Genomic DNA, 16,856 nt, shown 5'->3' with positions numbered 1-16,856 from the left:
TGAAACAGATTCTTTGCTCTGTATCATAATCTCCTACTACTCTTTCACTAGCTGAAAAACAGCCACAGAAACAGATCCAAACTCCACACCAGAGCATGTTATCGCAACGCCTTTCCTTACAGAGCAAACAACATCTCCCTCCTTGTTTCACGTCCCTTCTCATATTGGTAAAATATGACTGTGATTTACAAGAAGGATGGCAAGTCTTCGCCCGCTCTCCCCAATTCTCAGGAGTTTCATCCACCCTTAGTCTAAATTCAGTTATCAATTAATCACTTACAATCGGCATGACTGCATGTGGCAGTATCATGGTTGAAAAAAAAAATAAAAAACTGAATAAAAGCACTTACCCTCTCAAAGGAAGACACTGGGGAAAAAAGTCTTAAATAACAAGTATTTCTCAACCTTTAAATCATTGTCACAAAATCCATAAACTCTATACTTGTATTACACAGAGTCACAGCCATTTCATGACGAAATAAGCCTTGCATAAAGGCTACTGGTAAGACAGGGACGCAGCTTCTTCTTTTTGCATTCTTGTTTTGTATTTTGTTTCATATTTTGGTCAGTATCAAGTGTCTGAACAAATACTTTCCTACCAGTCTACAGATATGACAGGATTTAATAAGAATCCCTGTTCATTTTCCTACATATCATTTGACTTTTTGCACAAAGCAAGTCATTTATTCTTTGTTCAAAATTAAAAAAACTTGAACATAGATAGCATGTAGTTACTCCAGTGATCAATGGCTTTTAATTCTCTCATAGAATCAGTACCTCAGGTACATGAGAGTATGACATCAATGATTTGTTGTTACACTCATATGTTAGTAAAGAAGGCAACAGTTTTGAAGAAAAATGTACTCATCCCATAACTGGAAAAAGAAAAATTTTCTGCCTAGTGTTTTACTACATTGGGATACTGTACTTGAGTGTGTGACTCACACATCTGAGTGATTCTAAAATCTTTCACTCTAACCTTATCATTTGGCTTGCTGAGGAAGAACTGAAAGCATCTATCTAAAATTCCTTCATGACCAGATACAGTTTTATTTTGATTAGGCACAAACTGCAACCAAAACAAGCAGTGTTGCCATCCATAAGATTATATTGCTTGGCGTAGGTATCCACTTTCCTACTCAAAGATTTTTTCAAAAAAGAGCATTTGCCAGGCAGACAATCTGTATGTTTGGACTTATTACGAACAAACAATGGTGCACAGTGGCGGATCCAGGCAGGGGCACACCGGGCACCCCCCTTTTTTTTTCTTTTTTTTTTCTTTTTTTTTTCTTTTTTTTTTTTGGGGGGGGGGTTAAAACAAAAGAAATAAAAAGAAAAAATGGGGAAGCATGCACCCCCCTTTAATTTTGTAAAGCCCCCTTTACAGAATTCCTGGATCCGCCCCTGGTACATACATGGAGAATACAGAGTACTGCCATCATGTATGGCATGAATGACTCTGAAGCTACATGTACATACTGTTAACTCAGACTAGGATAAGGCAGGCATCTGCAGATCAAGGCTGGGCCCATGAATAAATTGTCATGAAGTGTTTGGACAAAACAATATTTCATGTTTGCATTCCTTTTTATCGAGTTATATCTCAGGAACAGAACAGATTACAAACATCACATTTAAACAGAAACAAGAAAGAGCCCTAAGAAGTTTTATTGTTTCGGAATATGTTTTCACAAAATGGTACATGTGATGTCATTAACAATCAAATTAATATGCACATTAAAGTGTTGATGATATCAGCTCTTTCCCATCAGAACTGAAAAAAAAAAAGATATTTAACTTCAAAAGATTTTTTGGTTATAATTTACAGCAACTGGCATAGTACACATCATCACAGCTAAATCATTACTATTCCATAAAATCTCAAGGTAAAGGATTTTCTCAGGGAATGTAGAAGCTTATTTGCACACGTAAATTCTTAACACTTGTGAAAATAATTTCTACAGAGCTTCTGTGCACGGACTTGGCCCACAATGATCTACTTCACATTGTTGTAAACACACACTAATACACTGTCTGCAGTTCAGAAAGATATTGAACAGCCTGCTTTGCATGGAATAAAGCATATATTGCCAGGGAATTGCAATCAATGGAATAAGTTTGTGCAGACGGCTCTATCAAATATTGACATTTAATTATAGGTTCAAAGTACTTGTACATACCTACTACTCAGACAAATTACAACTTACAAATAGTATGAAAGGTTGCATTGGTAATCTTCAAGTTCTGCCTTGTGCCACCATCAGTTCAAAAATCTGCCTTAATTGATCTCTTTCTTTTATAGTTCTCTCTCAACCCACAGATGTTAGACAAAGCATGTTACTATGCACTATCCCATACACATGACACATGAATTGCACTTTCCAAGTTCTATGTGCACATCACACACTAGCAAACATCACTATTTTCTTCAAAGCCACAATCTTCGTCTCTATTACATAAAAATATTTTTTAAAGTTCCATATTCTTGGTGTTTTCTTTATTCAGATTTGATTTTTTTTTCTGTCGGCAATCTGCAATGTAGTTTTGTTCATTCAGTAATTGGTTACTGTTTTATGAGGAGACTGCAATTACAAGCCCTTGCTTTTCAGCAGCCCCCTCCATTTCCAACAATAAAATTGCAATTTCTGTTCACACATTTTCCTCTATTACAATGTTGTATTGAATTTGTGCATAAATGTAAATGTCTTACTGTATTTGCATACTGTAAGTGAAAATGAATGACATGAAAAGGACTAGTGTCTTACCTTACAGAGAGGTCTGCGAGGGGAATGACATATTCATGATACAGGTGATGTATTTATCACCCTCTTTATACAGACATAGGAAATGGCAGTAGGCAAAGAAAGTACTACTACTACTTAAAGTAAATGAAAAGCATTACCATGGACAAAGACTAAATCAATTTTGAACAATGGAGAAAATCTTAAATGATAGTGGTTGAAACCACAGAATAATAACAAAAAGATACTGGCAATAACATAATTTTAAAAAATTCTTGAATTGCAAAATAATGCAATATTTTTCCCTTCTTTGTGTTTTTAAGATATAGTGCCAATGATGATGATGATGATGATCCACAGCATTTGTATAGCATCATAATCTGTTATAGAAACATTCAAAGGTGCAGACTCCTCGAAGAGAGTTAGCAATTGAATGCCTGGTGAAAAATGTGTCTTGAGTGAGCCCCTGAAGTGATTCAATTTGTCAATTTCACAATTCAAATGCTTATGGATACAATGTAAGTATTCAAAACCCATTCAAAAGCCTGGTTTGCCAGACTAGCAGACTGCTATCCTACTTATGCAGCCACAATGTGCTAATGTGCTCAAAACTAGGCCAATGGATTAACAACTAGGTCAAGACAGGCTTGGGGAGGGTTTCCGGTCCCTTAGCATTGAATGTGAGTCCCTAAACAGGCCCAGAGAGCACACATTGGTGTTTGGCTTAAAAGGGCTAGCAGTCATGCTTCCCCTGGCTCTATGGTATTGGCAAGTCTGCGAATGATGAAGTCAATCCATACATCTCCGTCTGATGCTAAATATAAGGACTGTAATAAATAAGGAGGGTCATTCACACTGCCAGTGAGAAATCACATTGCACCATTTTGGTGTGAGTTGCTAGGCAACTGGGATAAAAGCTACCAGAAACAACACCACAAAATTGCAGATCAGAGTGCAATTTTTCTGACTAAATGTGAAGTTTGCTGTGACATTATGCAATGAGAAAGCCCTCACTAGAGAAACTGCAATATTTCTGTCTATCATGTGATTTCTCCTTCGTGTATGGCTCACTCCCCCACTCCTCACAAAATGTGTAGCTATGAACGTTTGCTGCACTGACATTGCTGTATGTAGCAATATGCCAAGCCACTTAAAGGACAAGTTCACCTTCATAAACATAAGGATTGAAAAAATGCAACAATATTAGTAGAACACATCAGTGAAAGTTTGAGGAAAATTGGACAATCGATGCAAAAGTTATGAATTTTTTGAATTTTTGTGTTGGAACCACTGGATGAGGAGACTACTACAGCTTGTGAGTCAAATGCGTACAACAGTATAAAGAAAATGTAAAAGAAAATTCAACATATTTTCACTTTTTTCGCATAATAAAAGAGCACTTGACTTGCCTCTTTCTAAAGGCAGGGGGAGTAATATTACCCATAACATTTATCGGTAACGAGTCAGGGGAATGTGTACTTTTTTCAAAAGATAGAATTTTGTGAAATTCTCTTTATATTTTCCTTATATTGTTGTACGCATGTGACATCTAAGTTATTCATACACTGCAGTAGTCTTCTCATCCAGCGGGTACTGCACAAAAACTTCAAAAATTCATAACTTTTGAACGGATTGTCTGATTTCCTCAAACTTTCAATGATGTGTTCCACTAATATTGCTACATTCTCTCAATCCTTATGTTTATGAAGGTGAACTTGTCCTTTAAGTGTAAGCGATTCAAGTTCCCTAAAACTGACAATGTTCCAAACTTTATCTTCTTTTTTTCTTGCAGTATGAACAGGACACTCATATATTTTAGATATACATGTATATTGCAGTATTTCCTTTTGAGAATGGGAATGTAACTGATATTATTCATATGATATTCCAACATCTGAATCTCAACTGTGTGGGAGATTAAACAACACTTTATTGCCATGTAAGCCTCCTATCAGACTAGATAGGATATAAGACATATGGATATATGTTTTTATGTATCTGAAAGAGGATATATGAAATATGGATATATATACATCTGTAGGCTGTTTTTATGCAACTGAATACTCATATATTGATACATCTTACAGATTATGTCTATAAAATGATGGTTTGAGCATGGTTGCAATACACAACATTTATTCGTAAGTACCCATCCATAAGACATTTGATCCTGACAATATGGTCTAATATCCGCATGTCCTATGAGTATATGGCTGGGGCTAGTGGGGCTTATTCACAGCACTCGCTAGGATTAGCGCAAACTACCAGATGAATGCACTGCCAAGTATGAACATAATTCGCAAAGCCCACTCAGTGCACTTACAGTGCAAGAGATAGACTTATACGATTAATGTATACTGGGACTTTACGACTGAATGGTCTCATACCAATGCGTTGTATATCCATACGTCATAATATGCAATATAATAATTTGGAGTGAATGACCTCATATCAATAATATTGAATAGCCATGGCATACAATATTATGGATATAATACGATAACTTGGCACGTCTTAAAGCTGACATAAGATGAATATCATGCTCAAATAGCTGGTGCAGCTCCATGTTTTAGGCAGGGCTCCACACTAACTTTTATTTTTGGTGGCCAAAAGGCAAACATCCGACCTTTTCTGGTGGCCCTATCAGGCTACCAACTTCTTCATTCCTGAAATTTTGGTGGCCCTACGTGCGTTTTTGGTGGCCCCAGGCAACCGGGCCACCGTTAGCGTCGAGCCATGTTTTAGGGCAGCTCCATGTTTTAGGGCAGCTCTGTCAATTCCTCTTGCACATGAACTGAAACAGGGGCAGCAGAACATTTTTGTAAGATGGGGGCTGCAGGTCAATGGCATCAAACGGTAAAGTTTGACTGTAGGTTTGCTCGGAAAGGGTGATTTGCAGAAAAATTTTCTACACAGGCCTGTCAAGGTTGGTGAGCTTCACAAAAAGTGCCCTGTAAATCATTACATTTACAGGGCAACATAGAAGTGAGATCAATTCTCTAGCAAGGATTTTGTATTTCTCAAGCCATGCTATTTCACAGGATACCACTATATGCCTATATCCACCTGCATATCAGTGTTGCATAATGATGTTCAAAAGCTGCAAGATCTTTACTACACAGTTATATTCACTTTAACCAGGAGAAAGCCTATATCATGTACAAAATTTCCTGTAACAGCTTCCATATGACAGCTATTATACCCTCCAGGGTTTAGGGACAACACGCCCTCACTTTAGTATCAAAGTGCACTTACCTGAAGATCAGACAAAGGGATACACATCAGTACAGACAGCAGAGATTGAAAGGAAAAATAGATTTGACGGTGTAAGGGGAAAAGAGTAGAGCAAGGAGTGGATCAGGATAATTCTGATGTAATGGGCAACAAATACCAACTGGCAACAGAAAAATCGCCCTCCTTGCTCCACAATTCGATAGTGTGGTTGATATTTACTCAACTTAATTTGTCATTTCAGACTTGGAAGAGACACAGGCGGGGAGGAAAAAATATGAAACAAGGAAAAGAACGGAATAGATCGATACATGTACAAACACAGAGGGCACTGTCCATCAGCATAAGGAATTATTTCTTCGTGCTTTCAGAAACAGAACTGATGCCAATCGAGGTGGTTCTATTCACTTGAGAGTAAACTAGAATCACATTTACTGTAATAATGTTTTTCATGGCTTGCATGGGTTAAAGCCTATCATTGACCAGAGGTGTTTCCCATTCGAAGATTTGTTCACTCCTGTGGCCTTTCTCATCTCAGCAGTTTGATGTCTACAATGTATTTATTAGTGAGGTGGAGCATGATTTGGCCTTCACTCATTTCTTCCAACAGACCTTGTGTTCTTTGGATACATTGTGTGTGATGTGTGCATGTACATGTAAATGATAAACTCTAAAACCAGAAACTTTCGTGGCATGAAACTTTTGCAAATAATCACTGGCATTCAATTCATTGTGTTGACAAAACCTTTCGCATGCATTCTACTTTTGCGAACCTTGGTTCCTTGCGAAATTTATGAAAGTTTCATGCTGACAAAAATTTCTGGTTCTATAGTACTCTTGCATGAATATGTACTAAGAGCTAGGTGTTTGATTGACAGTTTGCAACCCAGTCTATGCTATATGGTCTGTTGATTGAAGTTTGCACTTTGTTTTGGGATTGTAACAACCTTGATACCTTCAAATCTGAAATAAAGACCTATTTTTTCCAGCAACTGTGCACATAATAATTTAGTGACAAATTGTGGGAGCAAGGCACCTTTGAATGTTCCACAGAGAAATGGTGCTATATAAATGTTGTGTATCATCATCACCATCACCATCATCATCTAAGTTTGTAATTGACAAAGAGTTACTTTAGCATCTGGTTAGCCCAGCATTCTAATCATGACTAGAAACAAAACTATATGACTACAAACCAGATAGCAATTTTGAAGACAAAAACAAATTAATAAGACATGTATAAAAGAAGAAGAGAGAGAGAGACAAAGAAAAATGAAAAGAGAATGAGAGAGGAGAAAGAAAAGAAGACATGATCGACCAGAGACAGACAGAGATAAAGACAAAAAGAATAGAAAATTGAAAGAAGGAGAAAGACAGATTCTAAAAGAACATGATGCCCTATAAACCAAGAGAGAGAGAGAGAGAGGAAGAACTCCAGGGTAGTATGACATGATTGAAGAGTGGATCAAAACAATTGAATATGATATGAGCGGCTGACTCATGGAGTATAGAGCAATACGAAGAAGTATTAGGAACTCACTTTTATATAAAACACAACAAAAAGCTGACAAGCCTTAGGATTGTGTTTGTCTCTAAAAAAGTAACTTGGTGTGAAGGTTCAATGTAAATCTTTTTACTGAGAGAAAAGAATGGAATGTGTTTCATTTCATGAATGAACTTTGTCTCCCATACCAAGAGGTCTGTCAAGTTTATGGTGATGATGTTTGGCTCCAGACCTGCCCCAATCTCAGTAGCATGCTAAAGCGCCATGAATCATCCGTGAGTCATGGGCTGCTGTCCACCAGGCACTCATCTGGCTGAATTAATTGGCCAGCCCTTCCCTCCAGCGCCCACGCATCTTTTGAGAACCTCCCAAGAAAGGTGTGGCATATGATTAATATGCTTACAATGCACTTCTACAGCAGGCGTTCTTTTAAGCCGTATTTTGGTTTGGTCTTCACTTGTTTATTCTCAGAAGACTGAGGAGTCAAGAGGTGCATACTTCTGAATTTCAATGACATAATTTCTTTATTTCCCTCATCCTGTGATTTATGACACACATACTGTCAAAATGGTTCTTAATCTTCCTTTTGTTATTTTTTAGCTCTATGGTACTTAAGCTTGGGCTTCAGATTTCAATTCAAAATTCAACAAAATAGTCCTGCAGGGCTAAAATACATAATGTTGTTGTAATGTGAATCATGATAAATGTGTTAAAGGCAAAATAAAATCATGACATGTAAAGTGGCTGGTTGTGGTAGAATGGCAATAAAACAATATGAAGAGCACAATTTGTGCTTTTGAGGAAAGTACACTCACACATGTATACAACCTTGTGAGGTTCATTCCATGTAAAGAATGGATACAAAAGGTAAACGTAAATATATGCCCAATTAAAATGTCCCCTTCTTGGGCATCACATTACATTGGACAGATCATCAATTTCTTTAATTCTGGTGTGGGCTTTCAGAGCGGCAGCCATCTTTTTTTCGTTTGAATTAAACAAAGAAAATAACAAAGATCGGCATAGATGCCACAATCCTGGTGATATATATTGTCTCTAATGAATGAAGAGTTGAATACCACATGAAACAGACAATTTGACTTTTTAAAGATTGAGCAACAAATAAGGTGGCAAAATGGACACATTTCAAGCCAAATAAAGTGCATGACATTTGTTTTGATTGACTGAGGCATACACTGGATCAGTACAAACAGAAAAAAAAAACCTTGTGTACAGTGAGTGAGCAGCAATTTGCAATTGCATTGCTTGAAAGGTCAAAACCTCAAACACTCTTGTATTATAAACAGCTTATATTATCTTAAAAATGGAAAGTTGCTTTACCACAGAAGGGAAATTCAGTCTTTTAAAGTGCTGCATCTGCAGTTCACCATAAAAACTGTCCATATAAAAAATGAAATTTGTCAACAAGCTTCTTATTTGAAACAGACGAAGTGATGATTTAAATTTTAAGAAAGAAATGAATTGTGGGAAAGCATAAAGCTGACAGAATATGATCTGTTCAGAAAAGAACAGTATTGTGGCATATCACTTCTTTCTTTCTTTTTTTCCAGGCACCCTTTTTCGATGAAAGTACATTTAGTCTTGAGTTATTAGATGACCACAACATTTTTCTGTACAAAATCCAAGTCACAATTGACATGAGATGTGGTAGTTTTCCTCAGTTGAACACAAATTATCAATTAATAGCCATTGTGTTTATAATTCTATGTTAATTGCATATAATTCAAAGGTTGATAGTGCCTTTCAAAATTCATATTTACACAAGCATATCTTCAAAAAACTTGTTTTGCAATTTGTTACAATATGATTTTCTCATGTCAAGTTGCTACATCAGATTTGGTTAAACCATGGCTGGAAGGAAAATAGGGCAGAGTATTACTGCATTGTGTATAAGGTGGTGAAGGATGAATACAAATGAAAACAGGCTTAGTAACCATCTTCAATTGTTCAATATGTCTATATTCATGCAAATCATTGATGCGGCTTAGCAAATTGTTGGAACAGTCTAGTCATGTATAGGGCACATTATTATGATATTGATAATGACTTTTTCAACTTTTACTTCAATTACAAGATTGCATAAGTCTGTTTGATTGCTCAAGTGAATGAATATGAATACATGTGTACAAAGTATACCTTGGAAACTGTTAAGATATCTAGTGATAGAGATTCAGATAGGTCTATAAGATAAGGCAGTCTTGTGGGGAAAATGTCTGATATCATATGAGAAAGATAGACCCTATACATGTAGCATATGGTTATATTGTTCTACATCCAATTATACAAAAATGTCCCCTCCCCCCAAAGAAAAAAAAATGAATGTAATAATATCATCAATGTTTAAAATGATTCCTAAAGCTACATACATGTACTCTAGACACATAAGTATTACAATCTGCTGAATGTCTGACAAATACAACTATACTGTTCATCAGTAGACCACAAGTCTGTGCTCAATATCGTAAATGATATACAGTTTGCAATACTAGTGTGCTATGCCAGGCATTTAAATCCACTGTAGATGGGAAGCCCTGATGTAATTGAACATACATATATTGCATCAACCACAAATGTAATGTACTTTTCTGCGCTCCACACCCCATGAGCTGCACATGTACTGTGCAGTCTGAGGCTGCTTCCATGTGTCACAGGCATACAAGTGATATTCAACACACACATTCCACAGCAAATGAAAGCTCCACATATTGAGGAGAGCTGTGGTGTGTGTGTCGCATTCATCCACCAGTCTGTGGAGGAGATGACAGCATACACAACCCATAACATACATCATGAAGGCCTTAGCGGTGGCAGAACGAACTTTTCATCCTGAACACGGGGTCATATGGATGAGGATCATCACTTGCTACCATGGGGTTAGTGCATCAAAGAGATGGTATGGCAACTATAGAGTTTGCTTGGAGGATGAAAGAATCGCTATGGAACTAGGATGAAGAGAAGTGAGGAGATTGAAATGGACAGATGGTTTACAAAGATAGCAATGGATAATACTGACAAAAATGAAGCAAGGAGGACATTCATCAAAAGCATAGGTTATGCATTTATATAGGAAAGGTGAAAACATGATATACAAAAGAAATAAGAAATGCACAAAAGTAACAACCTAATTTGCATGTTTTTTAAAGATATGAAGAAAAATAGGAGACGCAATTATGTAGAGCTTGCAAAATGAATTAAATTTATCTGCAGACAGAGAAAAGATCATTCCAGGTAAAGATTTTATGAGCTTGGATTGCAGCTCATTCATATGATTTGCCCTACTTCATCACAAGGAATAAAAAGAATTAAAAGAGTATATCAATTTGAAGCTCAGAATCTAACAAATTCATATCTGCAAAAAAAAAAAAAAATATATATATATATATATATATATATATATATATACTATGTATATATACATAGGCCTATTTTTTGACATTATAAGGCTTTCTTGATGACGCATCACACACACACACATATTTGGAGAACATCTTCACGAAGTATATCATTTTAATTATTTCTTCACTTTGCTCCATTTGAATATTACTGTAAAACATGATATTTTCGTGGCATGAAATTTTCACGAATTGGAGCTGACAACCTTTTTTGCAGCATGAAATTTTCACAAGTGCCTCAAACAATAAATGCATATAGTATACAGGAACTTTAATTTCGCGATTTTTGGCTCATGCGAAATTAAAATGCACGTGAACATTCCTCGTTTTACAGTATGCCGTTGAAGGAAGCATGCTGCATAGTGTGCTATGAGGCAAGGCCATGGTGTATATCATTGCTGGAAAGCATCGCCTGGCTCCAATTAGGGAAGCCCACTTGTATGACCAGCTGTCAGCCTTCACAGCAGTCATCTTCCACTGAAGCTTTCCAGATGAAATTCCTTCTTCAGAACTTTACATAAATTATCCCAGTCTTCCATTCACTTATGTGGTGTGTGTGCGCTTTGTGAGCGCCCCACTCCCTCCCTCTCTCTCTCCTTCTCTCCCTTGCAAGGGCCATTCACACTTTAGTGAAATGCCATCAGAGTACTTTGTAATGTGAATGCAAATACCTCACGAAACACCTCCCCAAAAAAGAAATTGGTATTTAGGGTGGTAATTCAATGTATAAAAAAATGCACTAGATAAGTTGATTGGCATCACACTCCAGTTCACAAGAAATCTTGTGATTATTTTGGAATTATCACAAAAATGTAATAGCATTAAGATCATTTGCACCATAGCGCGGTGTGCCAAATGGTATCTAGAGAGCAACTGATCTACACTCAGTATTTTCCATCCAATCATTCAAAACACACACACATACACACACAAACACAAGGGCAAGGGTCATAATTTCACACGCATGCCAAGTTGGTTGACAATATATCCCAATCTGCAATTAGTGAGGCATTTCTTGTTTGAACGGCTGCAAAAAGCTCTTGGTATTTGGATCATGATCAAAATCTTTAGCTATTTTGTCTGTGTGCACCTGTCTATTCTTCAGCAGGGAGGTGAGTCACCTCCCTGTCTTCAGTCATGTTTTTGGTGTTGTTTTTTGTTGCTAAAATACCTCTAGGCTATTCCTTTCCTATTTCATCTCCTCTTTTGTTAACATGTTTTTCTCAAAGCTCAATGAACAATCAAATCAACGTTGTTCTTATTTGCCCATGTACTATATAGGCCTACACATTCAACTAGTAAAAACAAATAACATAAAAACCACCTTGAAGTCTATTTTTTTTTTTGGTCATTCTTGTTTCCTCTTTCATAGACATTCTTTCAATCCAGCTTACTTTGATTTCTAGCCATTACGTACTCTATCTAATTCATCTTTTGCTCTTCCTTGCATCTGCCTGTTTTTCTCTACTATACTTGTACTACCAACAGCAAAAGATAAACCATATTTTACGGATTGATTATGCTGGGATAAGATAAATGGTCAGACACAGGGGCTGGGGGATGCTAGATTTATGTGCTCTCTGTAGCCCTTATTTACCGTGGGCAATAACCCCGAGAGGACAATTAACCCCCCCTACAAAATACTGGTTAGTGGTAAGGTTAGAGTAAAGATTAGGGTTAAGGTTAGGTTTAGGGTTAGGAGTTTGGGTTAGGGTTAGGATTAGGTTCAGGGTTAGGATTAGGATTAGGGCCAGGGGAAGGGTCCGGGGGAAATTGCCCAGGGGGTAAATGCCCTAGACCCCGGATTTACACCAAGCTTTAACTCACTGCCAGCTGCAAGCATTCCTAGAATTTCATGTAGACAGAAAAACATAATTTTACATGTGAGTAAAATACAGGTTCTTAGCACTTCTTACATTGATCGCCCCAAACTTTCTGTGCCTTACTTCTCATGAGACAGTCCCTGTCATTTCTTTTTGTGTTAGTGCTTTGCATCTTGCCATCTTGTCAGAGATGGCAATTTTGCAGTCTTGTCTTTCTCCCCTTGCTAATTTGTGTTATTGTGAAAATCTGTTAAATTTCACAAATTGATATTTTTGTATACAGCATAAAAATCTGAACTATGATGTATAAGTACCACAACAACAAGATTTAAAAAGAGAGTTTTTACTTTGAAAGAAATATCATAAAACCTGGAAATTTTAGAGCACAATTAACGTAATAACAACAAATAAAGAATATATTCAGTTTAGGTAAATGCAGACACTTTGACAAGTGTGACAAAAACACTATCAGAGAATTTTGTTTCACCAGTTATAGTTTTAGATCACAATCTATTCATTCACCTGCATCGGATTCATCATCTTTTTGTTTTTATCTTGTATTGTTTTTATCAGCAATGATGAACAGAGACAAAAATGTCGATAGACAGAACTTTACAAGATTTAAAAACTTCATCCCACTAAATGCCTGGATATTTTTGATCTGACTTCAAGAAAAAATGCAGTGAGTACTTTGTGGAAAGGAGGCAATCAGTTGACCCAAATTTGTCATCATAAAATGTACAAATAATGCCAGTCCAAGGTCAATTTTACACTGTAGAGCCACATTTTGGTGTAAACAGGATCTTAATTTTTGTTCAAGCTGTACAGATATTTCTCTGGGTATTTACTTGTTGATTTTGATTTTTTTTTTTTACGGGACAATACGGTATGTGCTATCATTCAAATTGAATACTGTTTCCCTTATTTACCACTTTTATTCCCTACAATGAGAAAGAGGACAGGAATTTACCTTCTCTGAACTGATTAGGTTAAAAGTATATTGTTCACTTGATTTTCAGATCAAATTTGGGAGACAAATATATTCAACTTGTGCTTTGTCTGGTAACCTTTATCACATGAGAAATGTGGGCATTTGAAGATCAAATATGCCATCCAGCATTTAAAGAAAATGACATCATATAATTATATCTACATGTGGATTTTTTTATATATATCATGTCTCACTGGAAAGATATGACATAAAGATGAGATTAAGGAATACAAGGATAAAGTTGGTTAGGAAGCTTGGAAGAAAAATAATACAACCAGCCAAGTAAATGAGTATCATGGCTACTACTAAAACACTGATCAATTCAGTGCTCATTTACGTCGATGTAGGGCAATTTGTCAATCAGTTGCAATGAAAACATCTCGACGGAAGAATTTCATGAATTTGAAAGTTAGATTTTTATCCTTGTTGTAGGTCTATTACTCAAAAGTAGAAGAGATTTCTTATCAACATTACATGGCATCGCTTTCATGGAACAATTTGAAATATTACAGTATGCAGTATGAAAGTATGCCATATGAAAACAACACAAAGCTTCTCTTTCAACGCCTTAACTTGTATTGCTACAAAGTAATGTATTATCAATTTTAGGATAACTAATATTTCCTACATACTATCACTACTATTTTTATCATAGACCAGTCACAGAAATTATTAGCCATAAAGACTGTTTATTTGGATCCTAATATCATGCCACATCCCTTAGCCATATCTACAGCATTCGAAATGCGCATCCACAGACAGCATAAAAATTTCTTTATGCAAGTTAATTAACAAAAGTCTGGAGTATGAAGACTACGTGGGGAGTATATTTAGGGGCTCCTCTTGACCCTGATAAGAATAGCTGTTGGTGCTGGAATATTAACCTGTTCCATACTGAATTCTGAAATCTGCATAGACTTAATACACAGGTCACCAGGTTCCTGTATATGGAACAGGTTAAATGTTCTATATTACATCCCTTTCGCAGGGCTGCTAACAATATTCATCGCATCAATAGCTGGGAGATTCCAGCATTTACTATAACACATCATGTACATGCTTGTGCATTATGCACATCAAATTGGCCATATATGAATCTTTTTTTTTAATAAGAGATATCAAGTGAAGTTTTCATGAAGCTTCTAGCAGAGTCTGGTATACTTGGCAGCTCTGCATTCATACTTGTATCTTCTTTTTGGACAATACACAGAATTAGTACTGTAGGTCTGTATACTGCTCTGTGACACAAACACATGTATACACACTAAAATACACAGTGCTTTACTTTCATTTTCATTCATTTCACTGCAGAAAAATGTCATTTCATTCAAACAAACAAAAAGAATGTTACATTATTCATGGATTCAGTGTTTGTCATCTTGAACAACAGTTACTTCTCTTCCGAACTATGAAGCCCAGAAAATGCTTTGAAATTAAGAAACTTAGTTTTCACAGTGCATTATCTGAAATATATAATGTTTTATATTGACCTATCACAATCATGCTGCATGTCCCGTGTACTCCCCTGCATCTGACAAAAAAAAAAAACTCAAAACAGTACAAATCTAGTCTCCAGCCTTCTGGCTACTGCTGTTCGACTGAATATTTTTCAAAATCTAATCGATTCATATCACCTGAGGGAATATATAAGCATATAATACATACATATAATATACAAAATATCATAAAAAGTGAGTATAAAATAATATTAACTGTGAAGATTTGTCAAAAATTTTAAGAAAAATGATAATGGGAAAATGGCAGTTCTCTATAGGCTTCATATCATCCCACCTTATGATTTGTATGAGCTAAGTACAACTGATGTATAGTGCACTTCTTCAGATAGTACACACACAATGTACACCAGCATATTATTATCCTGCTTTTTCATACGAGTATGAAGAGATTAGAATGAATATTGACAGTGATATAAATTTTGTCAATGTTTTCACAAGCACCACTAGGGGCTATAAATATTTGATACACTCCTATCTCTCACAAAGTAATCATTTGAACCTATTCTCTCATAATAATCATATATTCATAATATATTCCTTCCCAATAAGGTGCATATATGAGCATATGCCATATATGCACAACACTATCGAATCACTGTGTCTGGTGCATGGCCATGGTGGTGAATAGTTAATAACAGTATCAAAGGTGTGGAGTGGTAGCATATTGATAAATGATATATCTATTATTCCAGGAGCCCTTTAACCTAGAGATGCCATCTCGTCCACAGACAGTATAATAGCATGTGCCATGGCTTGGTAGCATCGTATGTAAATTCACTCATTTAAATGAAAGATTCCATTACGACGCTGATAGTGGGCGCGGTACGATGCGATGCGATGGGATGCGACTCCGTAGTCTAAAGTCCCTGTCTGCTCTGCTTCAATACTACGTGCATACACAGCGCTTCGACGGTTTACACACGACAACTCGGCGGGACTACGCCCGTCCCTTATCACTGGCAGAGACGGCAAGAACGTATGAGTGAACAGCGATGGGGAGGTAGAAATATATATATGTTTTCCATATTTCGAATTCAGGTCTCACTTACCGATTGGTATGAAAGTGATGATGAAGTATAGTCCTTTTCACTTGCAATCTTCTCTGGGAAAGGGATGGAATTATCATCCAACTTGCCCGTGGCTTGAAGGATTCTTCGCGCCGGGTTTTCAAGATGGACATGGAAAGATCCCTCTGTATATTTTTCGTGTAAAAGACTATACTGTTACTTACATGTGATGGCGCTATACATATTTACACGAAAGGGTGTTGTAAACCTGTCCAGCTGCTGACTATAACTGCAGCATCTGCGTTAAAACGTTGCAAATATTTGTGAGAGGTTTTGTCCAAAGATTTTACCTCATCAAAGAAAAACAAAAGTATTGACAAAAGTCCGAGTTTTGTTTGCATTGCTTTTGCCGAGATTAAAACTAAAGATTTCCTCTTCTAAAGAGCATGTAATCGAGATAGCTGAAATATTATCATTACTTGTCCTCGTGTTTACTGACTTTCACACATTATTTTTCTCAACTCGGTCCACGTGTAGTAGAAATGTTTTAGTGAAATCATCTGTTACCCAAGGAGGTTATAAGCATTAAAAAAATTATAATAATTATGTTTTTATTGTACAGTGATACC

The 16,856-nt window shown here is 36.4% G+C and overlaps 1 protein-coding gene across 8 annotated transcripts in view; it reads right to left on the bottom strand.

The window, feature by feature from the left end:
- Positions 1-16,418, bottom strand: part of LOC139742102 (protein 4.1-like) — a 162,421-nt gene extending 146,003 nt beyond the window's left edge. For all 8 annotated transcript variants that reach the window (XM_071652664.1, XM_071652669.1, XM_071652666.1 and 5 more), the window contains exon 1: positions 16,270-16,418. The gene's annotated coding sequence lies outside the window, so the exon portion shown is untranslated. The remainder of the gene's footprint in view (positions 1-16,269) is intronic.
- Positions 16,419-16,856: the final 438 nt, after the last annotated feature.

Source organism: Diadema antillarum, unplaced genomic scaffold (genome assembly GCF_040938485.1).
Source record: "Diadema antillarum isolate AM-2024a unplaced genomic scaffold, OU_Dant_1.0 seq00000980_RagTag, whole genome shotgun sequence".
Lineage (NCBI taxonomy): Eukaryota > Metazoa > Echinodermata > Echinoidea > Diadematoida > Diadematidae > Diadema > Diadema antillarum.
The sequence above is the reverse complement of the archived record's forward strand: the minus strand, read 5'-3'. Positions and strand labels throughout refer to the sequence as shown.